Source organism: Sarcophilus harrisii, chromosome 2 (genome assembly GCF_902635505.1).
Source record: "Sarcophilus harrisii chromosome 2, mSarHar1.11, whole genome shotgun sequence".
Classification (NCBI taxonomy): Eukaryota; Metazoa; Chordata; class Mammalia; order Dasyuromorphia; family Dasyuridae; genus Sarcophilus; species Sarcophilus harrisii.
In genome coordinates, this window is record NC_045427.1 from 353584148 (window position 1) to 353610675 (window position 26528).

Below are 26528 nucleotides of genomic sequence, written 5' to 3' on the forward strand. Positions count from 1 at the left end.
TGTCTTAATTTGCATTTCTCTGATTAATAATGACTTGGAGCATCTTTTCATATGACTAGAAATAGTTTCAATTTCTTCATCTGAGAATTGTCTGTTCATATCCTTTGACCATTTTTCAATTGGAGAATGGCTTGATTTTTTATAAATTAGAGTTAATTCTCTATATATTTTGGAAATGAGGCCTTTATCAGAACCTTTGACTGTAAAAATATTTTCCCAGTTTATTGCTTCCCTTCTAATCTTGTCTGCATTAGTTTTGTTTGTACAAAAACTTTTCAGTTTGGTATAATCGAAATTTTCTATTTTGTGATCAGTAATGATCTCTAGTTCTGCTTTGGTCATAAAGACCTTCCCCTTCCACAGGTCTGAGAGGTAAACTATCCTATGTTCCTCTAATTTATTAATAATTTCATTCTTTATGCCTAGGTCATGAACCCATTTTGACCTTATCTTGGTGTACGGCGTTAAGTATGGATCAATGCCTAGTTTCTGCCATATTAGTTTCCAATTTTCCCAGCAATTTTTATCAAACAGTAAGTTCTTATCCCAAAAGCTGGGATCTTTGGGTTTGTCAAAGACTAGGTTGCTATATTTGTTGACTGTTTTATCCCTTGAACCTAATCTATTCCACTGATCAACTAATCTATTCCTTAACCAATACCAAATAGTTTTGGTAACTGCTGCTCTATAATATAATTTTAGATCTGGTACAGCTAAGCCACCTTCATTTGATTTTTTTTTCATTAATTCCCTTGCAATTCTTGACCTTTTGTTTTTCCATATGAACTTTGTTGTTATTTTTTCTAGGTCATTAAAATAGTTTTTTGGGACTCTGATTATATTCCATTATTTTCATGTACCACAACTTATTCAGCCATTCCCCAATTGATGGGCATTCATTCATTTTCCATTTCTTTGCTACTACAAAAAGAGCTGCTATAAACATTTTGCACCTGAGTGATAGTGCTGGATCATAGTTTGATACTCCTTTGGGCATAGAATCAGATTGCTCTCCAAAATGGTTGGATAATTTCACAACTCCACCAATAATGCATTAGCATTGCACAATTCCCACATCACTCCATTAATCATTATCTTTTCCTATCATCTTAGCCAATCTGATATGTGTGAGGTGATCATCAGAATTGTCTTAATTTGCATTTCTCTAATCAATAGTGACTTAGAGCACTTTTTCAAATGCCTATAGATGGCTTTAATTTCACAACCTGAAAATTGTTCATATTTTTTGATCATTTATCAATTGGGGAATGACTTGTATTCTTATAAATTTGACTTAGTTCTTTATATATTTTAGAAATGAAATCTTGTTTTTAAATAACTTTTTATTGACAGAACCCATGCCAGGGTAATTTTTTACATTATCCCTTGCACTCACTTCTGTTCCGATTTTTCCCCTCCCTCCCTCCACCCCCTCCCCCAGATGGCAAGCAGTCCTATACATGTTAAATATGTCACAGTATATCCTAGATACAATATATGTATGCAGAACCAAACAGTTCTCTTGTTGCACAGGGAGAATTGGATTCAGAAGCTATAAATAACCCGGGAAGAAAAACAAAAATGCAAGCAGTTTACATTCAAGAAATGAAATCTTTATCACAAACATTACTTGTAAAGATTTTTTCCCAGCTTTGTACTTCTCTTTTAATCTTGTTTCTGTTGGTTTTGTTTGTGCAAAACCTTTTTAATTTAATGTAATCAAAGTTGTCCATTTTGCCTTTTATAATGTTCTCTAATTTTTCTTTGGTCAGAAATTCCTCCCTTCTCCAAAGATCTGATGGGTAAATTGCTCTTCTGATTTATTTATGGTATCATCCTCTATGCCCAAATCATGTACCTAGTTTGATTTTATTTTGGTTTGGGGTAGGTGGTATAGTGTAGGTCCATGACAAGTTTCTGACATATTATTTTCCAGTTTTCCTATCAATAATTGCATGTTTAACATATATTGAATTACTTGTCTAAGGAATGGGGTAAGAGGAAAGGAAGGAGAAAAAAATTTGAAACACAAGGTTTTGCAAAAGTGAATGTTGAAAATTATCTATGCATATATTTTGAAAATTAAAAACTAAAAAAAAGAGAGAGAAAAGCCCACAGAGCCCAAGCAAAGCCATGAGAAAAATAAAAGACCATCTTAGATCTGTCCCCAAAATGGAAGTCCTGAAATGAACTCAGCAATGGGAGAGGAAGTACCTCAAGGGCAGGTGGAAGTTTCAGGATAAGAAGGCAGAAGAGACATGGAGACAAGGTCAGAAGAGGAACCAGGAGAGGAATGAGGACTAGGTAGTGGAAGTTGTAAAGAAGAAAATTTATACTTGATATGAGGAAAAAACTTCCTAGTAGTTATTATCACCCCAAAGTTAAATAGCTTCCTCTGGAAGTGAAGAATTCCTTTTCTTTAGAGATTTTCAAGTATATACAGGATAACCATTGGTGGAGAATGATCTAGTGCTATATTTATGGGTTTTACCTAATGATTGATGAGATTTCTTCCAAATAAAGGCTTCTGTGATTCTGTGAACAGTGAATACAATAATGCCAGGGAAAGCAATCCTGAAAAGTAGCCCAACTCTGATTAATTATAATGACCAACTTTAAGAAAATAAAAGACAAAATAGCAAATGATACAATGTACTTCCCTCTTGGTTAAAAAAAAAAGTGGAGGATCAGAAATTCATAATGTTGTAAATCTGTTCATTTTATCATTTTGTTTTGCTTAACAGGTTTTTCCTAGGTAACTAGAGTTCACTGGGGAAGGAATTAATACCAGGAAATGATTGTGACATTAAACCAAAAAAATAAAATAAAATAAAAATAAAAACAAAATTTAATTAAATTTAAAAATAAAGCAAATCTTCTACCAAAAACCTTCAATCATTCCACATCTCTAGTGATCTTCCCTTTCCCAACTCACAGAGTACTTTTTTTTCCAGATCTTTAAAACAGTAAAGAGGAAATGTAGCATAATAGGTAAAAAATTGGCCTTAAGGACAGGAAAAGACCTGAGTTCATGTCTTATCTTTATCACACACTAGTGCAATAACACTGGGAAAGTCACTTACCCTCTCATTGTCCCACCAAATCTCAAAGACTATAAACTTCAGAGTAGGCACTGAAGTTTATTAGTAAAGGTTGTTTTCTCATTGTCGTACACCAATGAAACCACTGGGCTGGTAAGATAAAATAAAATAAAACAAAAATATGCTGGTCATATATCACTGAGCATTATAGTTATTTGGATTTTGTTTCATTCTGATTTGGGGCCAATACATGTACTATGGATTTCATCCTGGGGTCCCCCAATTCTAATAGGTAAGTTTTAATTCATCATTTACCCCTCAACTCTGTGCTACTTCTTAGGTGCTTCTTCATCATCTTTGCTAAAATTCTCCAAAACATTCAGGGCTTAAATGCTACTTCCTCCAAGAAGATCTCCAAAAAGTCCATAGCCAGAAGTATCTCACAAGATCACAGGATTTAAAGATTAAAGAGTGTCTTGAAGTCATTTCGCAGATGAATAAACTGAGATTTAGCTAAAGTTCTTCCTTTTTCAAGAAGGCTTCCAAATCCTTAATCTTAGGTTTTGTTCTGTTTTCCCCTTGTGGTGACTCCCAATTTATCCTTTCTATGTCTTTATTGAGAGAAGCTGGGTGGCACCTTGAATAGAGTACTGGGCCTGGAGTCAGGAAAACTCATCTTCATGAGTTCAAATTTAGCCTCAGAAACTTACTATTCTGTAGAAATATTATTTAACCATATTCACCCCAGTTTCCTCATCTTTAAAATGAGTTGAAGAAGAAAATAGCAAGTCACTCCAAGTATCTTCATCAAGAAAACCTCAAATGGGCTCACAAAGAGTCATACATGACCAAAAAAGTGACTGAACAAGTATTTTTATCATACATAGTTGTTTGCAAATTGTCTCCCATGTTAAACAGTGAGTTCATTGAGCACATGGATTTTATTTTCCTTTCTTTTTATCCTCAGCACTTGGTACAGTGCTTGGTATATAATGGGTGCTTAATAATTGCTTATTGACTTCATTTAATAACTTGAGGTGATTTGTTCTAAGCTACTAAATTTATAACGGAACCAGGATAGAAATCTGCATTCTCTGACTCCAAATCCTGTATTTATTTATTATATTTTAACATGTACCTCTTCCTCCTCTGAAAATTCATATAATTCTGTGCTACTAAACTCCTGTGGTTGTGAAGGTCATGCTTAATGTTCCTGAAGGAAAGCACATTCTTCACCCCATGAGTCAGCTTGATGTGGTGGAAAGATCTGTAGTCTTAGAGTCAGCTGGTATGGTTCTGAGACCCACCTCTGACTCTTACTAGCTGCATGATCAAGGGAAATTTTCCTCCTTCTTCTGAGCTCTTATTTCTTTATTTGTAAAATGGGAATAGTAACAGTTGCATTGTCTACTTACCTGTCCTGTGTCCTATATTTTCCTCTCCTTCATCTTTCATAATGAAGCAGTAAACTTTGCTAAATCTACCTCTACAATTCCCCTCAAAGCCATCCATCCACCCACTGATCACAGTAATCTTTTCCTGTAGTCTCTAACACTCTATCATTCTCTCCATGTGCCTGATGGAACCAGTTCTAACCTTCTTATAAGAGCAAACTTTTAAATGTTCACAGAAAATGTATACACCTCAAATATCAGCAATGTCTACAAATCAGGACTTATTTTTTTTTTTATTTCAAGACATGATAGCGTTTATAATGCTTATTAAATTTAAAAGTGTGTGCATGTATTTTTTTAAAGCCTAGTTGCTAAACATCTAGCAGCACACCTTTGTTTTGCTTTATAGCATTGAGCTTGAGCTCAACAAAAGTGCAGGGAATGAAGTCATCACCAACTTGGAGACCTGGTGACTGGAGCAACAGCAACAGGCATTTATATAGCACTTTAAGGTTTGCAAAGGGCTTTATAGCTCTTATTTCTTTTGAGCCTCACAACACCTTAAATCTATCCTTCACATGCTACTCACTAATATTTATCTCTCTGATATACTTATCACTTAACAGTTAATAAGATTTCAATATTATACATTAACTAGATGATAAGCCCCCACAAGAGCAGGACTTGGCCATTTCTATCTTGTAGCTCTTTTAGTGTTCAGAAGATAATTAAATTAAACATATATAATTCCATCTGTTACAGACTAGAAAGGCAATGATCAGAGCACTGATCTTGGGTTCAAGAAGATTTGCATTCAAATCTAGTTTCAGACACTTACTTGTTGTATGAATCTGGGTAAATCATTTAATCTCTCTCTACCTCAATCTCCTCAATTGTAAAATGGGGATTATAATAGCACCTATCTCCGTGGATTGTTGTGATGATCAAATGAGATCATATTTGTGATGTGCTTTGCAAGTTTTAAAGTGCTGTATAAATGCTAGCTATTATTACAAACTGCTTTATATTAGACAGATAGATTTATTAAGTATTTACTTTGTAACAGCATTTCTGCTAAACTCTTGCAATGCAATATAAACAAGCTAGACTATAATCTTTGTCCTCAAGAAACAAAAATCTCATGAGGGAAGAGAATGATGAAAGGAAGACTAGACAGGGAGGGGACAGAGAGTGGTCACTGGAAATGAAGACAAGGCCTGATTCTGAGCAGAATATGACATGGTATAGCAATAATATATAATGAAGGATGTAGGGAAAAGAAGTAACCAAAGTCACTTACATAGGAAGTAGCAGAGGCAAGCTGAGGATCCAAACTCCAGTTCCCTGAATCTGACTGCAGCATTTGTCCTGTGCACCATACTGTTCCACAAGAATTTACTGAGCACCTACACAGGCCTACATTGTATATGAGGTGAATGGTTAAGGAATTCCAATCAAATGAATATACATTTATTCTGGCTTATTATGTGTTCTGTGTTAGATGCTAGGGGAATATAAGTGTGAGTTAAAACGCACTTACAATCTCAGGATGATAATTAAATACTTTCTTTCTCTAAAACTCTATCTCTGTCTCTGTCTATCAGTCTATCTCTCTGTCTGACTCTTTTTTCCTCCCTCCCTTCCTCTGCCCCCTCCTTTCTCTGTTTCTGTTTTTTTCTCTCTCTTTCTTTCTTTCTCTGTCTCTCTCTCTGTCTCTGTGTGTCTGTCTGACTCTGTCTCTGTCTCTATCTCACTCTGTGTTTATCTGTCTATTTCTATGGGTGTTTGTCTCTGTCTATTTCTCTGACTTCTCTCTCCCAGTATCTCTTTCTGTTCGTGTTTGTCTTTGTCTCTCTGTCTTTCTATATATGTGTATATGCATGTACACATATATGTACACATAAACATGCATAAAATAATATGTAATATTTGTATATGCATATCTATATTTATGTATATCTATGTGTGGATGTGTAGATCTGGACAAGTTCAATGCAGGAATTTGTTTTACTTGATTATGCATATTTGTTACAATTGTTTTCTTTTTCCTTTTTTCTTTCCAGTGATGGAGGGAGAGTAGAGGGAAAGAAAATCTACTTTTTAAAAATATAAACCAATATTTTTAAAAAAGAAGACATTTAGAGACAATTATACAAGTTAGAATGTGGGCAGGAGCAGTCATACAGAATGGCTCAAGAGACTCAAGAATGGAGGGAAGCATATATTTCCTCGATGTTTCTAATACCAGAATCACAAGGTATTAGAGTTGAAAGGACCTTAGATCATAGGATTATAGGCTCACAACACTAGAGCTGAAAGGCACCTTAGAGGTTATCTAGTCCAACCCTCTCATTTTTCAACTGGGGAAACTGAGTCTAGTCCAACTATCTAATTTTGTAGTTGAGGAAATGGAGAGCCCATAGAGAGGAAAGAATGTAGACAAAGTCATCAAATCAATTAAAAGCAAAGCTGGAACTGGAAGCCCAGTCCAAGATTTATATTCCACTACATGGAGCCATCTCCTCTTTTAAAGGACCAGCTTTTCTTTTTCATATGATCTTCCTAGCATTTCTTTTCCTCTAGGTAATTCCTATTCCTCTAGTAAGACTCCAATGTGTTTTATAAGGTCAGACTTTATCATTCAGAACCCCGGCTCTCTATAAAAATATGAAGAGATAAACGAGATATTGGCAGCCACATGCATGGTGTGATATGATGGGATTCATAAACTTCTCCTTCATGCTCTTCCCCCATATGTTACCCTACACTCCTGCCAGAGGCCTGCCAAAGTGCTTGAAATTTCACCCTTGGAATTTTGTTCCTTTGGGAGTAGCCATTTTCTCTTTGCAGTCATGTCCAACTCTTCATGGCCCCAGATAGAATTTTCTTGAAAAAAGATAACTGAAATGATTTGCTATTTCCTTCTCCAGTTCATTTTACAGATAAGAAAACTGAGGCAAACAGTGTTAAGTGATTTGCCCATAGTCACATAGCTAGTAAATATCTAAGACAGATTTGAACTCAGGGATACAAGTTCTCCTGACTCTCAGTGTCCATTGCCCCTCTTAGTCTTCAGTTCCTTATTATGCTTCTGTTTTCTCTGCCACAAAGAATGAATTTTGGACTGGAATACCATGGGGGAAAGATCATAGTTAATTAATAGTTAAAATCAAAGAGAAGTGAGAAAATAATGAGAATACTATTGGCCTTCAATAAACTCCATCACTAGGCCAGGTCTACATTCCAGAGTTCTGAAAGAACTTGTAGATATGATTGCTGAGCACTTATCTGTGATCATGGATAAAGGAAAAGAGTTAAGTGACTTGACAAGGACAAAGAAAAATAAAAGAAACTGCAGATCAAGTCACTTGAATTAGAATTCCAGAAAAATTCTGGACTATCTTATCAAAAGGATGGCTATTGAACAACCAGAAAGATCACTAAAACTCAGCATGCCTTTCTCAAAAAACATATACTGTAAAGAAAAATCTCATTCCCTTTTTGACAGATTCTTTAGATTTCTAAGTGAGGATAAGGCTGCCAATGTGGTACAATCTTTGATTTTAGCCAAGCCTTTGATCAAATTTCTCATGCTGACCTTGCGGACAAGATGAACAGATATGGATTAGATAAGAATATAGTGAAATAGACCAGATAGTTTTGATAGGGGGTTAGAAGAGGGGAATATTTGATCATCATCATCACCATCACCACATTTTAAGGATTCACATATATACTTAGGGAATGATCATTAAAAGCTGGGGAAAGACTAAAAGTTTAATCATTTGTCAGGGATCCCAGAGTCCTACTCCAATTGTTCAGAAGGCAGGGAAAGCATTTGGCGTTGAGCTGCTATCAGAGTTCTGGTATCTTATGAGTACTTGAATTTGAGGCATGTTGATGAGAGGAGGGGGACTCTGAGATTTAGCAATATATAGCAAATCTCAGAGAAGGATTGGAATCACAGAAAGAAAAGCCTTGATTTCTCAAGAGTAAGCAAACTCCCAGCCAAATTTTGGGGTACAATACAAATGCATTATGGGAGCCAAGAGGCAGCTAGGAGTCTCACTATCAACAAAAGTTTGGTTCTGTGATGCTTCCAATAGTAGGGATAACTTGTACCAAGTCATTTATGATTACCATTCCCCAACAACACCCATCTATAACATGGCCATCAGTTAGGATTCAGTCTGGAATTGTATTCAAGCTTCAGGCTATAATTGATTATATAGATTACTCTAGTGATAGGGGATCAATCTCTGGCTGAGGAAGAACTATTTTAAGGACTGCTGCAAAGAATAATGAAATTCAGTTGTAGAAGGTAAGGAAGGATGGGGTCCTAATGAAGCCTCCCTTTGTAATATATAAAATCGTGTGCTTCAAAGAATCATAGAATTCTTGTTTTCATTTTATAGCTGAAGGCAGGAAAAGGGAATGGAGTCACATAGAATAGCATCAATTAACAAGTATTTAATAGGCTCCTTCTAAATTCTAGTTAGAACAGCTAAATGGCCTAAAGTGGGCTTAAAGTCAGGAAAATCTGAATCCTAATCTATCTTCAGACACTTATTGCTTTGTGACCCTGAACAACCTATCTGCCTCATCTGTAAAATGAGCTGAAGAAGGAAAGGGCAAACCACTCCAGTATTTTTGCCAAGAAAATCCCAACTGGAATCATTCAGACACAACTGAATGATCAAAGTACTAAATGTATTAGGCACTATGTTAATCTCTGAGTACACAAAAAAAGATGAAAATAGTTCCTATCCTCAGAGAGTTCTAGGTTCAAGTCCTACTTCTGATACATCCTATCTGTGTGAGCAATTAATTTTTAATGTATAAGGTGACTTCATAAGATTATAAAGTTCCAAAGAAGATGAGAATTGGGTCAGTAAAGTAGATTTTCCACATCACTGAGTTTCATATACCACTGAAATCACAAGTCCAGTCCATATGTCTGTATTCCTGTATTTGGTGTGCACTTTTAGATATAGATGGGTATAGATATAGATGTCTATATGTCTATATCTATACCCATCTATCTCTCTATCCATAACTATATTTACACACACACACACACACACACACACACACACACACACACGTCTCTCCTTATAGAAAGCGAGGAAAACTTAATTTATGCATTTGTATCCTCAGCACCTAGGACAGCGCCTAGCACATATAAGTGTTTCCAAATTTTATAATGTGTGTATACTTCTTGTTTGAGCCTCACAACAACTTGGTGAGGAAGGTGCTATCATTTTCCCATTTCACAGACCAATAAACTGAGAGATGAATAGCTTGCTCAGTGCCAGCTAGTGTCAGAGGTAGGATTTTAATGTAGGTCTTCTGGTGCCAGTAATAACACTCTCTTACCCGAATGTGCCTGTCATAGGGGTTTCAGCTTTGAGTGTCTGGGAATCTCTTAGTACTTGCCATGCTCACTCCCACCTATCTCTCCTCTATCAGAGAAATCTTATTTCCTTCCATAGTAGCTACTTCCGAATCTAAAGTCCAAGGTCTGAACAGACCTTGTTAAATAATTCATGTTTGCAATAGAGAGGCAGATGAATGCTCTTGTAGGGAGAAAAAAGGGCCATAGCTCTTTGTGTCTCCACAAAATAAGGCTTAATTAGCATTGGATTTCAGGGGCAGCCTCCGTCAGGAGAGAGGCCATTTCTGACAATGTCTAATGAATTCACCCAGCTCCCCTGCTATGACGCTGAATTCCAAATGAATTTAGAATGATTGGAAGCTCACAGCATTACCTGTCTGAGATCGATCGAAAGCCTGACAAACCAGACCCATTATGGGGAGAGGCTGCCTTGGGATGCTTTCTCTGCCTCCTGGACAACAGGGATAGGATTCTGGGCACCCTGACAAATGATTAATCTTTCAGTCCCAAGCCTCTAATGACCATTTTCTAAGTATATCTGTGAATTCCTTAAAATGTGCCGATGATGATGATGATGATGATGATGAAGAAGAAGTATTTATGTACCACTCTAAGATTTGTAAAGAACATTACAAATACAATCTAATTTGATCCATACAATTACCTGGGAAGTAGGTGTTATTATTATTTCCATTTTATAAATGAGGAAACTGAGGCAGAGAAAGGTTAAGTGACTTGCCTAGGATGACATAACTAGTAAGCATTTGAGGCTGGATTTTAATTGGAGCATCTTACCTGAGACCCAGCACTCTCTCCTTGCACCATCTAGATGCAGCATATATACAGAAGTGCATTTCTCTTCTTCTAATTTGCACCTCTAATAACTCATATCCACAATGTCAAGGCTTAGAAGCCCTGTCCAAATCCAATCAATTGGCTTAGATCCTTCCTAATCTGATGTCACACAATCAGAAAGCAGAAAACAAGCTTTTATTAAGCATTAGTTATGTGCTAGCCCATGCTAAGCACTTTACAAATATGATTTCATTCAATCTTCATGATAACTTTAGGAAGTAGGTACTATTATGATCCCCATTTTACAATGAGGAAATTGAGGCAAGGCATTTGCTCTGGGTCATACTGCTAATAAGTATTTGAGGCTGGATTTGAATTCAGCTCTACCTGACTCCAGACACAACATTCTACACACTGTGCTCTCTAGCTGCCATTAGATGCAACAAAATCACACTCTAATTCTATAGTATTCAGGTCTTCAATCAATCAACAAGTCTTATCAATTCTGCCTCCCCCACATCTCTCACATTTGTTCAGTCTTCCAAGGTTCTCAAAGTATGGTCCAGTAATCTCCAGGGCAGGGTGGGAGGGGAACTTAAGACTCTTTCAAGGAGTCTAGATTTTCCCAAATGTTGATTTAAAAAAAAGGATTTCCAGTTTTCATTCAAGTGTTCCAGGTGCAACCCACAAATTAAGATAGTTTTTATTTGTAACCCCAGAAAAAGTGTATGACACAAAGGATTTATAGGAGTTTACACAAACAAAAGAAAACCTATAAAGTAAACTTTCCATCAGTGCCAGGTCACATTTTATGCCCCCAAAAGGAACTCATGTTGAAATTCCCATCATAAAATCACTTTGACATTCTAGTGGCTTCCATCTATCCTATTGTTCTACACAGTTGTTCCAAGTTTCACAGTACTGCTCTCTGGTTTAGACTTCCTTCGGGAAGGTAAAAACATTTTGAAGTAAGCTGAGCAAATAATCTCCTTTTCATTAAATCTGTTCTGCCTAGATAACTAACTCACTGGCTTTACCTTGAACAGGAACACTGTAGGTAAATCTCTTTTTTCTCCAAGAGACATCATGTTCCTTCAGGAAATCTCCTTTCCCTGAAGATTCTGACCAAATAATTTCTGAACTTGGACATTATCCACTTTGGAGTTATTCTTGAAGTAATTCTTAATGCTGGTGCTCCCCAAGAAATCATCCATTCCTTGACTAAAAAGCTCTCTTCTTAAGGAATCGTACCATCCAGGTTTTTTAGTTTTGAATTTGTGGCTCAAGGCTTTGGCTCTCCCTCACAGCTTTGTGTCACCTGGAAATTAGACAAGCATGCCTTCTATGCCTTCATCCAAGACACTGATAAATACATTGAACTGCCCAGGGCCAAGGACGTGGCAGGCATTTAATGACTGTTTGTTGAATTGTTTGCTGATTCGAATTGAGGTTGTGGATATGAATGCATGTGCATATTTGTGAATGCGCCAATGCGGGTCTGCATGTAAATTCGTGGGGTGATGTGCTATGTGTGCACAGGCAGAGCCTGTGAATGTGTGAGTGAATGATCTCATTGATGCAAGTGTATTTTAAAGTGATTCTAAGGAAAGGAGGGAAAATCAAGGAGGAAAAAAATCTACTCTTTGTTCTCAGAGCCATCTGCCAGGCAGTCTTCGCCTGATGAAACAATTGTTCAGCCTCTCCTAAGAGCCCCCAGCCTTGAATGTAGTGCTAGTTTTTCATTCAGCATGAGACTGAGTGAGTGGAGAGATTTCAGGGAAGAGGGAGGGGAGCTCCATTGTCTCATCAACACTTTTCAGGGCTCCTACCTTGCCCTGTCTGAGTCAGAGGAGGCTCCCTGGAGGAGGTGTCATTTGAAGATGGCTTTGAAATAAGGGAAGTCAATTTTTTAAAAAATTCTAGCAGCATAATCCATCCACATGGAGTCTCTCATTCCCAGTGGACACATTAGCCTTAATTCTCACTTCTAAACCAGCTCTCTAAAGGCTTTCTCTCCCAACCTCGTAAATGGGCTTTTCACAGTCACTTTCTTCTAGGCAAAAACATCTTGAGTGTGACCTAGGGCATTTTACCTCCCCACACTCCCCCTCATTTCCCTCTCTGACAGCTCTTAGCATTTACAGGAACCCCCCAGCCTAGGGTATAGCAATGTGATACAATAGAAGAATTGGATTTGAAGCCAGACAGCATGAATTCAAATGATAGCTCTTTTTATCTGTTCCACAACCTCAAATAAGTCTCTTTCCTTCTCTGAACCTCAGAGATAGGTGAGCTCAAGCAAGAGTTCTTTCCAGCTCTAGGAAGCTAATCATTCTATGCTTGTCCTCTCATTTCCTTAGGCAGAATTCCATTTCCCTCCCTTCCTTTTAGCATCTCAAACCCTGTTCTTTCCCATGGTACAAGTAGATGTCTTGAATTGGCTTTTGCCTCTAGTACCTTTTTTCTCTTTTTTTTTCTCAATAGTATTTTATTTTTCCAAATACATGTAAAGCTAGTTTTCATTATTGATTTCTGGAAGATTTTGTGTCCCAAATTTTTCTCCTTACCTCATCCCTCCCCAAGAAAGTGACAATTCTTATATGGATCAAACATAGGCAATCCTTTTAAACTTATTTCCACATTTGTCATGGTTGCAAGAAAAATCAGACCAACAGGGACAAAACCACGAGAAGGAAAAAGCAAACAAACTTACAAGAAAGGTGAAAATAATGTTTCAATCTGCATTGTATCCCATAGATCCCCCTCTGGATGAGGGCAGCAATTTCACTTCTCTCAACATCAATTCATGTAAATTTTTCTAGGTTTTTCTGAAATCAGCCTGCTCACCATTTCTTATAGAACAATAATATTTACTTACCCAGCCACTCCCAAATTGATGGACATCCACTCATTTTCCAGTTTCTTGGCTCCACAAAAAGGGCTGTTATAAATATTTTTGCACAAATGGGTTCTTTCCCCTCTTGTGCAATCTTTTTAGGACACAGACAACAGTGATTCTAGTATCTTAACAAAGAGGAAATTTAGTGCTATGAGAAGAGCACTAGTTTTGAATTCTGAAGATCTGGATTTGAATCTTGATACTACTATTTAGTATTGCCAATACTGATTTAGTGTTTTTAGATTAGCAAAGCTTGTGCCAATATTGCCTCATTTGTTAAGCACCTACTAAAGCACTGTGCTAAGCACTTTTCAAATACGATCTCATTTGATCTTCACAGATCCTGGGAGATGGGTGCTGTTATTATCCCTATTTTATAGTTAAGGAGGCTGAATCCAAAAGCAGTTAAGTACTTTGCCAAGGATCACATGGATATGTGAGTCTGCATTTGAGCTCTCAGATCTTCCTGATTCCAAGACCATCTTACTTTAACCCAGTAATAATTATAGGGATAGCAACTGGACAGCTAGATGGTACAGTGACCTATCGATCACCCACTCTGAAACCCAGAAGACCTGAGTTCAAATACAGCCTTAGCCACTTGATACTTATTAGCTGTGTGACTTGGGCAAATTATTTACCCCCAGTTGCTTCCCAAAATAAACAGAAAAGATTATTTTCAAATGGTGGCTTCTTACTATCTATGTGACTTTAGCTAAGTCGCTCTTAGCCTCAGTTTTCCTATCTGAAAAATGAGAAAGTTGAGACAGAAAATCTCTGGGGTCTCTCCCAGTTCCAAATGTCTTTATTTGCCTTTGATTTTCTAATTCTTGCTCATTCTGCTGAAATCTGTCTTTCTTCTTTTCTACTTTTGTGTTTAATGATTTAATGATTTTGAATTCCTCTGTCATCTCCAAAAAGCTTGTCTTTTCTAAAATTTGGAAGAAAACTCTGTGGGTGTTTGAGGGAGACATATAGGATGGTGGAGATTACTTCCGCCAGTGATTCCCTCAAAGAAGACACATGGGAATTCCTAAACTCTTTCAAGGCCTGGGAGCAACCTTCTCAAGCCTGCTGTGTTATTACCAACGGTTGTAGAAATGGAAGAAGTAGTTTGGAACTTAATATATTTTTTTTTCTCAACAATCATTACCTGGGAATCTAGGGCAGGAAAAGATCAGAGGCTGAAGACAGAACTGGGAAGGGGTAGGTGGCATCAACTTTAATTCTTCTTCCCCAACCCTACATTCAAGGAGAAAATTGGCACCCATTTTTTTCAGTTCTGCAGGCCTAGGATTTAAGGTGTGAGAGGCGCTTCCCACAATATGTATACACATCATTTTTAGGTTATATTGTGTTCTAAGACCAAGTTTGGGTAGCTCTGGGGACTCTAAATGTGTCAACCAGAACCATGCTAATTCCTAACTGGAATCATACATTAACCAAAACATGCAATGGAAAATGTGCTTCACCAGCAGATACTTGGATTGGAATTCCAACTCTGTCTCTTACTAGCTTATCTGTGCCTCAGTTTTGCCATATATAAAATAATGAGGTGGGACTATGAGGATCCTTCCAGCTCTAAATCTATGATTCTAAGATTTTTCCACTGTTCAGACCCTAACAGTACACAGTTCCCAACACTAATCATTTTCAAACTAACTTGTTGTTTAGTCATCCATTTATGTTCAATTCTACATGACTCTCACAGACAAAATGGAGTTTTCTTGGTAAATTAATTCATTTCCTTCTCCATTGTGTCTCCAGTTTACAGATGAGATATTAAGGCAAATAGAAGTTAAATGACAACTACTAAGTGTCTGAAGCCAAACTTGAACTTGGGTCTTCCTGAGCAGGCTCACTGCTCTATTCACTGCTTTACCTAGCTATTCCTTCACTATTAATTAGATCTCTCTAACTCTCCTGTTCTCAGGAGGGAAGATTGAACTCATTCATACTCAAAAAGCAAGAACTGATAATAGATAGGACTTTAAAGTTTGAGTAACACCTAATATACACTAATTCATTTGATTCTTAAAACAACTCTGGGAGGTAGGTACTATTATTATCCCTAATTTACATTGAGGAAATTGAGGCAAAGAGTGATTAAATGATTTGCTAAGTATCACACACTAGGCTTAAGGCGTTTTTGAAGTCAGGTCTTCCTGACTACAGAGAGTGCTGACTTTGAGCTTAGAGAAGAAACCTGAACTTCCTTAGGATTCCTTCCTAACTAGATGTGCAATCTCTCTCTGAGGCTTTATTTCTTCCTCTGGAAAAGGGGGATTTAAATATGTAAACTAGATCCTAGATCCTAGAAAATATTTTATAAATCTAAAGCATAGCCTTTTAAATGGCAACCATTATTGATATTGACTGGGTCTGATTACCTCTGGAGCCTGGTCAATGCATCATCAATCATCATCATCATCATCATCATCCATAATTACAACAACAATAACAATGATAATTTAAAAATCAAGCATAAACCAAAGAATGAAAGGAGGGTAGTAGAAATGGCCCTGGGACTGAGAACAGACGACCTGATTTCCAATTTCAATCTGCTATTAATATACTGTATGATCATGATTATAACCATGTCACTCCACATTTTTCTCATCCTCAGCTTCCACTTCTGCTAAAGAAAAAAAAAGTGGGGAGAGGAATGAAGGAAATTGAATTAAATCATCTCTAAATTCCTTCCATCTTGAAGAGCCCATGATTCTAAACTCAATGACTTTCCTTCTTTCTTTTTCATGTCAATTCCTTTCCTCTCTAAAATGCTTGATAAAGCAGTGTCATTCCCTCATCATTGGTCAGATCTCATGTTGGACGCTGGGAAGATGGAATGATTGTTTATGGAAATCCAGTTTTTACAAATAAGGTTTTGGCCTCTGGGGATGGAAAATGACATGACTACTTTTCCTCAGCATCTGAAAAACCACTTACCAATATGGATAGCAACTTTGCTGGGCTGTAAGACTGGAGGTTTTTCAGATAGGGACCTCATTTATTCAGCAGGAGATGGGCCCAGCTAACCATCCTTATAATAAGCGCTGGAGTGAGTCCTGGATGGGAATTGCTGTTGCAAGCAAGGGATGATTTATAGGCAAACTAGGTCCCTGGTGCAGTACCAACTTAATCCCTCCTAATAGAAGAGAACATGTGCTTGATTAATCAAAAGAAGCAAAGGCCATCATTTCTGCTCGGGAGGACCAGGCTCTTCACATCTTGGTGGCCCACTGTACCTGTGACAGATTGAATTGCACTGTGACCAGGAGGATAAGAAAGCAATATGACTAAATAGGGTCATCCCTGTTGGAGAAGGGGGAGGGTGTATCATGACATCAAGGTCTATTCCTGGATTCTGATTCTAACTTGCTAGGTGAACTGGGACTGACTACAGATTTTCTAGGTCTCAGTTTTTTCCACTGTAAAATTGGGATGGTAATATCTATATCTGTATTTTTCCCTAAGCAATTGGGGTTAAGTGAATTGCCCAGGGTCACACAGCTAGGAAGTATTAAGTATCTGAGATCATATTTGAACTCAGGTCCTCCTGACTTCAGGGCTAGTGCTCTATCCACTGAGCCATCTAGCTGCCCCCACATTCTATATTATTAATAATAACATAATATTTGTTTATATAGAAAGGAAGATAGGAAAAAAACATTTATTAAGCACCTACTATGTACCAAGCAGTATGCTAAGTGCTTTACAAATATATTATCTCATTTGATCCTCACAGTAATTTTCTGACTCCAGGCCTTTAAGACTTTAAAAGCACTCTTATTTCAGCCCAGAAACTCCTGCCAAGGGGTCTTGCTATCCTGTGGTGAATACCTCCTTTGGGCCACTATGTCTATCTAACTTCAGCCATACTTCTCCTTAAATCCTGACACTGATTTCCCTTTCACTGGAATTTTAGACCTCTTGTCTTTCCCATTTTCAAATCATAATAAAGTCAATATTACCATCACCACTGGAAAGGGTTCATCTGTTCTCTCCTATAACTTAATTCATTATTCCTATAACTTTCCAAACCAAAATACCTCATCTTGGTCTCTATGCCTCTGTCTGTTTGAATTATCTTAGCTAGAGTGTAAAGTCTCTGATTTCAATGATTAATATCTTTTGTATCTTCATTTTTTTAACTTTAATTTTATTTAAAAAAAACAAAGAGAATAAGCAAAACAGAAAAGAATACAAAACTAAATAAAAGAGAACATTGTCATGTACCCAGCAAAACATCAGAGAGGATTCAAAATATATAATAACAAATTACCATTAAGAAAGTATGTGTGTGTGTGTATGTGTGTATTTTTAATATATATTGGTAGAAGAAATTATATTCATAAGTCTCCATATTTTCTTTACTTCCTTATAAATTGTTCTCTTAATATTTCTTTAGTCCTTAATTTATGGTATTCTTTCTGCTTATCTTTTCCTCATAAATGTTTTAATCAACATTTATTCGATGTCTACATATACTCAATAGTTGTTCCCTCTCACTCTATACCAGGAGCTAATCTTACAATTTCAGAACAGATGAAGAAACTGAGTTTTATAGAAGCAAGTTCCTTTTCCAAAATTATACATGTCAAAGCTGGGATGCAGATGCAAAATGAGGTCTCTTGACTTCAAGAGCATGTTTTTTCTATACATCATCTGCCTTTCTAATGGTCCTTTATGACATTCTTTGTTTTGTGATTCTAAGGCCTTTTCCAGTCTTCCTATTTTTTGTTCTGTGATTCTCAGTGTTCTCTCAGCTTTGACATTTTCTATCCTATGACCAAACTGGACCTCCTCTGTATAGTGTGCACTGGCAAGGGGCACCTTTGAGCCAGCCAAGGTGATGACTGTCAATAGTGGAGATAAACTTTTGGCCTAGTCCAAACAAGGGGTATCTACCCACTGACAGGCCTCTTCCCTCCTGAGATGAGGACCTCTGCTCTTGCAGGGAAGGATTGAGCCTTACAGATTCCACTCCTGACTGCAGGATTTTTTCCTCTCCACTTGTGGTTTCATGTCAGAGAGAATGAATGTCTTTGCTGCTGTTGCTAGAATTTTAACATAATAGTTGGCAATTCCCTCCAGATGACAGAGGCAGGCAAGAAAGCAAACTGCTCTCTCTGCAGGATGGATGTGTCTATGCAAAGAATTCAGTGGCTCCAACCCTGACTTAGAGGTAGAAGAAGGCTTTAAAAACCTTCTGACCTACCTCCTCTCTCTTCATTTTACTAAGAAGGAAATCAGGTCTTAGAAAAAAGAGCTTGGTCACAGAGACAGAGGGTCCAAATCCTGGCTCCTGACCAACCACATATAACTGCTTCTGGCAGTTGGGTGGTCTTTACAGGGAGGGTGAGAAGGGAAGGGGGGAAGGAGAGAGATGAAAAAGGGAGTTCAGACTATAAAGACAAAAGAAAGGCGAAAAGCCTTTCATCACCATTAAGAGAAAAGGCAGATACATTTTTCTTGTTTTCTGATTCCTCTGGTTTCCTGCTGATCTGGTGAGCTCACAGGGGTTCCTAACCAGCTGGGCTGGGCTGGGTGCCCATGACTCAGTGCTTAGAAATTGCCTATCAGGTCGCTGAGTCATTCCTTTGTTCTAGGAACAATTCCTCCAAGCCTCCAACAAAGGCAGGGAAAATGCAGATGGAAGAAAGGAGAATGTTTATCAAAGTGGGGGGAGTTAGCCACAAGGAAAGTCTATACCCTAGACAAGCCAAGTCTAAACAAGACTGGAAAAAAGAAGTGGGAATATGGAGATGATGTAGGGGAGCAGAAATAACCCAAGCTTGGATAGGGGTCAAAAATCCTGACTTCTGTTCTCAGTTCTGCCAGACAGTCTGTGTGAGGGTGGGCAGGATCCCATCCTTAAAATGAAAGATTTGGACTAGAAGATCTCTAAATAGCTCCAATCTACCTAACTGTCCCTTCCTACTTCACATGATCCAAATAAACTGGGTCACGCTGTGACCCTTATTTTCATCCTTTCTTTCCAATCTATACTCTTGTTCATATTGTCTCCCATTCTTGGACTCCCCTGGATTCCCATATCTTTTTGGCTAAAATCCCTCTATCCTTCCCAGTTCATATGTTACCTCTACCATAAAGTTTTCCTTAATTCACTGAGGCTTCTTCCTTCCCAATCTCTTGTCCTCATATTTCTCAAAGAACCTTGCCAGGATCTCTTCTCTGGGACTGTTTCAGTTTCCCTTCATAGTTTCTGGCTTATCTATCGATTTCTTTGGCAGACTATGATCTACTTGAAAGGAGGATTTACATTGCATCTGTTTTTGTACTGGGTGGGGATTGTCCAATAGGGATGGGATCTCCAAACACCTTTCCATATTCATTAAAATGCTTGATTTTCTTCTGAAAGTAGATGAGACCAATCCTTGCAGAGTTTGATAAAAATCAATCTGGGTCTTTTGTGGATTCCTACACAACGAGGCAGTGCCCTGCATTATAGTAGGCAGAATATCTGACCTGGTGTATCAGAGTTCAAATCCACCCATTGATACTGTCACTGTATGGTTAAGATTAATCCATCGTGTCCATTTTAAAAATAGCTCCAAAATGAAAAACAGAGACACTGACAGTCTCACCAGGTAAAGTAATGTGCCCTGTAATGGAATAATATATTAAGTTTATATGAAATTTGAATGAATGAAATATAAAAATATATGAAAAGTGGTATATAATGTAAATGTATATATGTGTGTACATATGTGTTTATGTATCACACAACCCCACTAGGATTGGGTCAGGAGTATAAGGGGTGATGCTACCAGATGGATTCTGAGCTCAACATTTCAATAATCTCATATGATATGAGTTCTCCCACTACTAAAACAAATGCCCACTTATCTGTGCTTTCTCATTTTATGCAACTTGTGTCCCTTTGCCTTTTAAAATTTCCCCATAAAGGATCTTTTCTGTCACTGATTGGTTCCATATCTGGGACCATAGATTTAGTGAGGGATTCTAGAACCCATAAATGGTCTAACCCTTTCATTTTACAAAAAAGTAAATTGAGGCTCAGAGAGATTATGAAATTTGCCCAAATTCACCCAGCAAATATATGTCAGAGTTAGGCCTTGAATCTGAGACTTTTGACTACAAATCAAACCATCTTCCCATTACACGCTTCATATTCATAACCAGCTTAGTTCTTCCCTTCCCAAACATTTCCCATAACTTTTGTATCCTTTCCCCAAAAAAACATATCCCATTAGTTTTTATAAACTTTATTTCATCCAAGTCATTGCTAGTACAGTTTTATCTGAGGTCTTCTTGTTATAGCAATTGCTTTATATCTATTTTTTTTAATGATGATAATCAGTCAGTGTCTTTTAGTTTATTCATTTCACATTTATTTTTTGGTACCAACATTCTGTAAGAAGAGGTCAAATTGGAATTAGTGTAATTTTACATACAGTGTGTTACAATATTGTTTTTTCTTCTAATTAGTGCTAATTTTGACATTTGTTCTATCTAACCATTGCTAATTTCACACAGAGGGCAAATTTTGAAATGCCTCCCCCTATTACCAGTTATATACTGCTTTTAAAAATATAGTTAATTATGATGTGTTCGGGGCCCCTGAATACTTTAACATCTCTTCTTGAAGAATTATTTGGAGTATAGGTACAAGGTTCCTGAATATTGCACATATTCTCTTTCTTCCTTGTGTTTATCTTCTAAATGAAGTCATGGAATAAAATTGTAAAATGTTAACTTGTTGCTTACAAACTTTGAGGTGCTGTGTGTACACATATATACATATATGTATTATGTATGTATAGTAATTATTATTAGGCTCAGGTTTGCAAAACCTCAATGCTTCCCTCATAATCCTATTTCTAGTGTGACATTTTTAAGGGAAAAAAAAGGCAAACAAACAAAAACAACTAATATATGGTGTGTGAGTATATGCAACATTTCACACCCATATTTCCCTGCTTCTCCAAACAAAGGAAGGAAGAGAATTTCCCATATTTTGTGGGCGTGGGGAGGGGAAAAGGGATCAAACTTGTTCACTATAATTTCATAGTATTCTGGTTGGCTTTGTTGTAGCCTTGGGGTATATTACTTTTCTTATTCTGTTTACTTCATGCTACATCAGTTCTGCAAGTCTTCCCATGTTTCTTTTAATTCCTCATATTTATTGCTTTTCATTTTGTGATTTTCCATTATATTCATATGCCACAATTGGTTTAGCCATTATCTCTATTTGATGGGTACCACTTTGTTTTTAATTCTTTTCTACAACACAAAGTGCTGCTATGAAAATTTTGGTACATATACAAACTTTTTATTTCTGTTTTTGACCTTCTTTGGATATATATTGAGGTGTTGAATATTCCCCTGTTTCTTAAGAAAATGATTTCAAGATGGCTGGGGAAAATTTTCAACCTAATTAACTGCCCCCAACCCAAAGTTATTATATATAGTGAGGGACCTGCTAGTCTTGGTATATGGAATGATGAATTCCCAATAACTCATCTCTCTGAATAGAAACAAAATCTTTGGGGTCAGAAAGCAGAGTTCAGTCATTGAGGTCTGAGTTCCACAAGTTATAGTATCTTGGATATTGGTCCTAATTCTTTTCTCTAGCCTCATTTATCTGTATTGGGGTGGGGATAGGGGAATAAGGAGAGAGGTGCAGAAAAAGAATAGAGCAGCTAAATGACCAATTTTCTCAGCCATCATGAATTTGTAAGATCTTATTAGAAAAGGAAGCAGATTCACTCCCCAATTCGCTCTCCTTCTCTCCCTCCCTTCATGCATCTCTTCCTCCCTTTCTCACTCCCTCCTTTCCTTTTTTCCTTTTCTCCTTTTTTCATCTCCCCTTCCTTTCTTCCATTTTTTTCTGCCATCACTCTCTCTTTATCTCTCCCTTCTTCCTTCCCTCCCTCTTTTTCTTCCTCCCTCTTTCCTTTCTTCTTTCCTTTTTCTTCCTTCTTTTCTTCCTCCCTTTCTTCCTTCTTCCCTACCTTCCTTCACGCTCTTCCTTCCTTCCTTCCTTCCTTCCTTCCTTCCTTCCTTCCTTCCTTCTTTCCTTTCTCCTTTCCTTTTTTCCTTCTTTCTTCCCTCCATATCTGGAGGGCAGGGCCTGTTATCTTCTCCTGTCTCCCTAATTACCCCAGGCTGGGTACAGGGGACTCCCTACAGACTCTGGTTAGGTTGATTGATGGCTGCTTCTCTCCTCCCTATGACTGCTTTCGCACTATAAGACATCCCTGCCTGTGCTGGTAACTGCAGCTACACATCTCCTCCCATCCCGCTTCTGGCTGCAGTGAGGTTTCAACAATCCAGTCATTTGAAACCTAGATAATATTTTAGCTCAACTCCACCACCATTATGAATTCATTTGACATTCAGTGTGCAGCAATAACTATGAATTTCTGGCTATTGAATGTCACAGACTTCCTCTAGCACTAACCCAGCATTTCATTACCATGCACCATAGCTAAGCTTGCGCATAATGAGAGTTCTCCGGACCTATCTCTTCAGACTTCCTCTTGCTTCTGCAATCAGAGTTGCTTTGCCCATGTTGTTCAGCCTTCTCTTCCCTGAAGAATGGGCTCCGTGGATAGAGAACCTTCTGAAACCTTTTTTCATTACTCATATAATAATCACAACTCTCATGCATGTAACACAAGACAGTTTGCAAAGCATTTTCCTCACAATCCCTCCTGTAAAGGGATAATGCAAGAAGTACTGCTGCATATTTTGCAGCAATAATAATTCATAATAATAACTATTATTTATAAAGCACTTTAAGGTTTCCAAAGTACTTTACAAATATTTTCTTCATTTGTTCTTCACACTTATGTTGTAGTTGATATTACTTTCTCCATTTTCCATATGAAAAAACTGAGCCTGGGAGAGAATAAATTATTTTTCTTGGGACACACAACTAGTAAATGTCTGAAGCAGGATTTGAATATAGATCTTCCTGATGCCAAAGACAGCACTCTATTTATTATGCCACCAAGTTTCCCTGAATAAAGAAATTAATGCACAGACAGGTCAAGTGTCACACAAAAGTGATTTCCCAGGTCACCTGGCTGGTAAAGGTCAGGACTGCAATTCCAACTAAGGTGTCCTGATCTTGAATCCAGAATTCTTTTCATTGCATAATACTGCACTGATCTTGCTAACATCTTACAAATTATGCGCACATGAGCCTATCTGAGTTAAGCCTTTCTGCATTTAAGACAATAGACTCAAAAGGAGACAGAGAAAAAGGCAAGGAAAATTATTCAAAAATCATGCTAATTTTTGTATATCTAATCCAAAAGATGGAGTCTCAATTCTTACTGTAACTCAGCAGCTCCAGAAACTAGGTGGCATCTAAGTAAGTGATTTAAATAAATGTCCAGAATTAACCTATATTGAATTGTTTGCTGTTTATGGGAGGGGGTAGGAGGGATAAAAATTTGAACATAAGGTTTTGCGATGTTGAAAACTATCTTTGAATATATTTGGTAAAATAAAAAGCTGTTTAAGAAAAATAAAAATAAAAATAAAATAAATAAATGCCCAGAACTGGCAATGATTCTTTCCTCCAAAGGCAGAACCCAGTCAGTCAGTCAATAAACATTTATTAAGTGGCTCTTATTGTGAAATACTAGAAATATGGATTCAAAGAAAAGTAAATGACAGAGATAAAACACTAGTTTAAGGGGAGAGAAAAGAAGCAAGGAAACAAGCACTAATAAAGCACCTGTCATATACCAGACACCATGCTAAGCATTTTACAAATATCTCATATGATCCTAGTAACAAGCACAAGATGTAGGTGTTCCTAGTGTATTCTGGTGGTTGTGGAGACTTTCTCCATATCAGTGACCTCCTTGGGGTATATTTCTAATAGTTGATACTCTGTTATAATTAATCTCTAGTTGTATTAATTCATAGTTTCATCAACAAGACTCTATTGTAACTATCGTATCATAACCTCACCAACATTGACTATTATGGTCCTCATTATTACTCTCATTTTACAGATGAGGAAATTGAGGTAGACATGATTAAATTACTCAGGATCACATAGCTATCCACTTTGCTACTAGATGTTTTTATAAGGGACTAATCAAGAAAAGCTTGTTATAGAAAGTAAGATTTTCTCTGGGACTTAAAGGAAGCCTGGGAAGCAGAGATGAAGAGGAAAAATATTCAAGGCATTGGGGAGAACCTGAGCCAAGCAATGGGTTGTCTGGAACAGCAAGAAGGCTATTGATTGGCAGAAGCCAGAAAAAAAAAAGTGTAATCTAGTAATCTAGATGTAGTGTAATCTAACCAGTCTGGAGAGCCATATGGAACTATGCATTTTTTATAGTGCTGCTACAAACATTTTTGCACATGTGGGTTCTTTTCCCTCTTTTATAATCTCTTTGGGACACAGACTCAGTAGAGATACTGCTGGATCAAAGGGTATGCACAATTTGATAGTCTTTTGGGCATAGTTCCATATGGCTCTCCAGACTGGTTGGATTAGTTCACAACTCCACCAACAATGGATTAGAGTCCCAGTTTTTCCACATCCCCTCCAATATATATCATTATTTTTTCCTGTCATCTTAACCAATCTGAGATGAGTATAGTAGTACTTCAGATCTCTTAATTTACATTTATTTGATCAATAGTGATTTACAGTATTTTTTGTATTACTAGAAATGGTTTTAATTTCTTCATTGAAATTTGTCTGTTGAACTAGAGATCATTACTGATCACAAAATAGAAAATTTCGATTATACCAAACTGAAAAGTTTTTGTACAAACAAAACTAATGCAGACAAGATTAGAAGGGAAGCAATAAACTGGGAAAATATTTTTACAGTCAAGTTGTTCTGATAAAGGCCTCATTTCCAAAATATATAGAGAATTAACTCTAATTTATAAAAAATCAAGCCATTCTCCAATTGAAAATGGTCAAAGGATATGAACAGACAATTCCTTAGATGAAGAAATTGAAACTATTTCTAGTCATATGAAAAGATGCTCCAAGTCATTATTAATCAGAGGAAATGCAAATTAAGACAACTCTAAGATACCACTACACACCTGCAGATTGGCTAAGATGACAGGAAAAAATAATGATGATTGTTGAGGGGATGTGGGAAAACTGGGACATTGATTCATTGTTGGTGGAGTTGGAACGAATCCAACCATTTTGAGAGTAGTTTGGAACTATGCTCAAAAAGTTATCAAACTGTGCATACCCTTTGATCCAGCTAGTGTTACTACTGGGATTATATCCCAAAGAGATTATAAAGAAGGAAAGGGACCTAGTAGTGCACGAATGTTTGTGGCAGCCCTTTGTAGTGGTTAGAAACTGGAAACTGAATGGATGTCCATCAGTTGAGAATGGCTGAATAAATTGTGGTATATGAAAATTATGGAATATTACTGTTCTGTAAGAAATGACCAACAGGATGATTTCAGAAAGGCCTGGAGAGACTTACACGAACTGATGCTGAGTGAAATGAGCAGGACCAGGAGATCATTATATACTCAACAACAATACTAGATGATGACTAGTCCTGATGGATCAGGCCATCCCAGCAACAAGATCAACCAAATCATTTCTAATGGAGCAGTAATGAACTGAACTAACTATACCCAGAAAAAGAACTCTGGGAGATGACTAAAAACCATTACATTGAATTCCCAGTCCCTATATTTATGCACACCTGCATCTTTGATTTCCTTCACAAGCTAATTGTACAATAATTCAGAGTCTGATTCTTTTTGTACAGCAAAATAATGTTTTGGTCATGTATACTTATTGTGTATCTAAGTTATATTTTAAATATATTTAACATCTACTGGTCATCCCTCCATTTAGGGAGGGGTGGGGGGGGTAAGAGGTGAAAATTGAACAAGAGGTTTGGCAATTGTTAATGCTGTAAAGTTACCATATATATATCCTGTAAATTAAAGGCTATTAAATAAAAAAAAAAAAAAAAAAAAAAAAAAAGAAATTTGTC

The 26528-nt window shown here is 37.1% G+C and overlaps 1 long non-coding RNA gene across 1 annotated transcript in view; it reads right to left on the reverse strand.

The window, feature by feature from the left end:
• Window positions 1-2068: 2068 nt before the first annotated feature.
• Window positions 2069-26528, reverse strand: part of LOC116421617 — a 188107-nt gene continuing 163647 nt past the window's right edge. The window contains exon 9 of the long non-coding RNA XR_004232080.1: window positions 2069-3191. This is a non-coding gene — a long non-coding RNA (uncharacterized LOC116421617). The remainder of the gene's footprint in view (window positions 3192-26528) is intronic.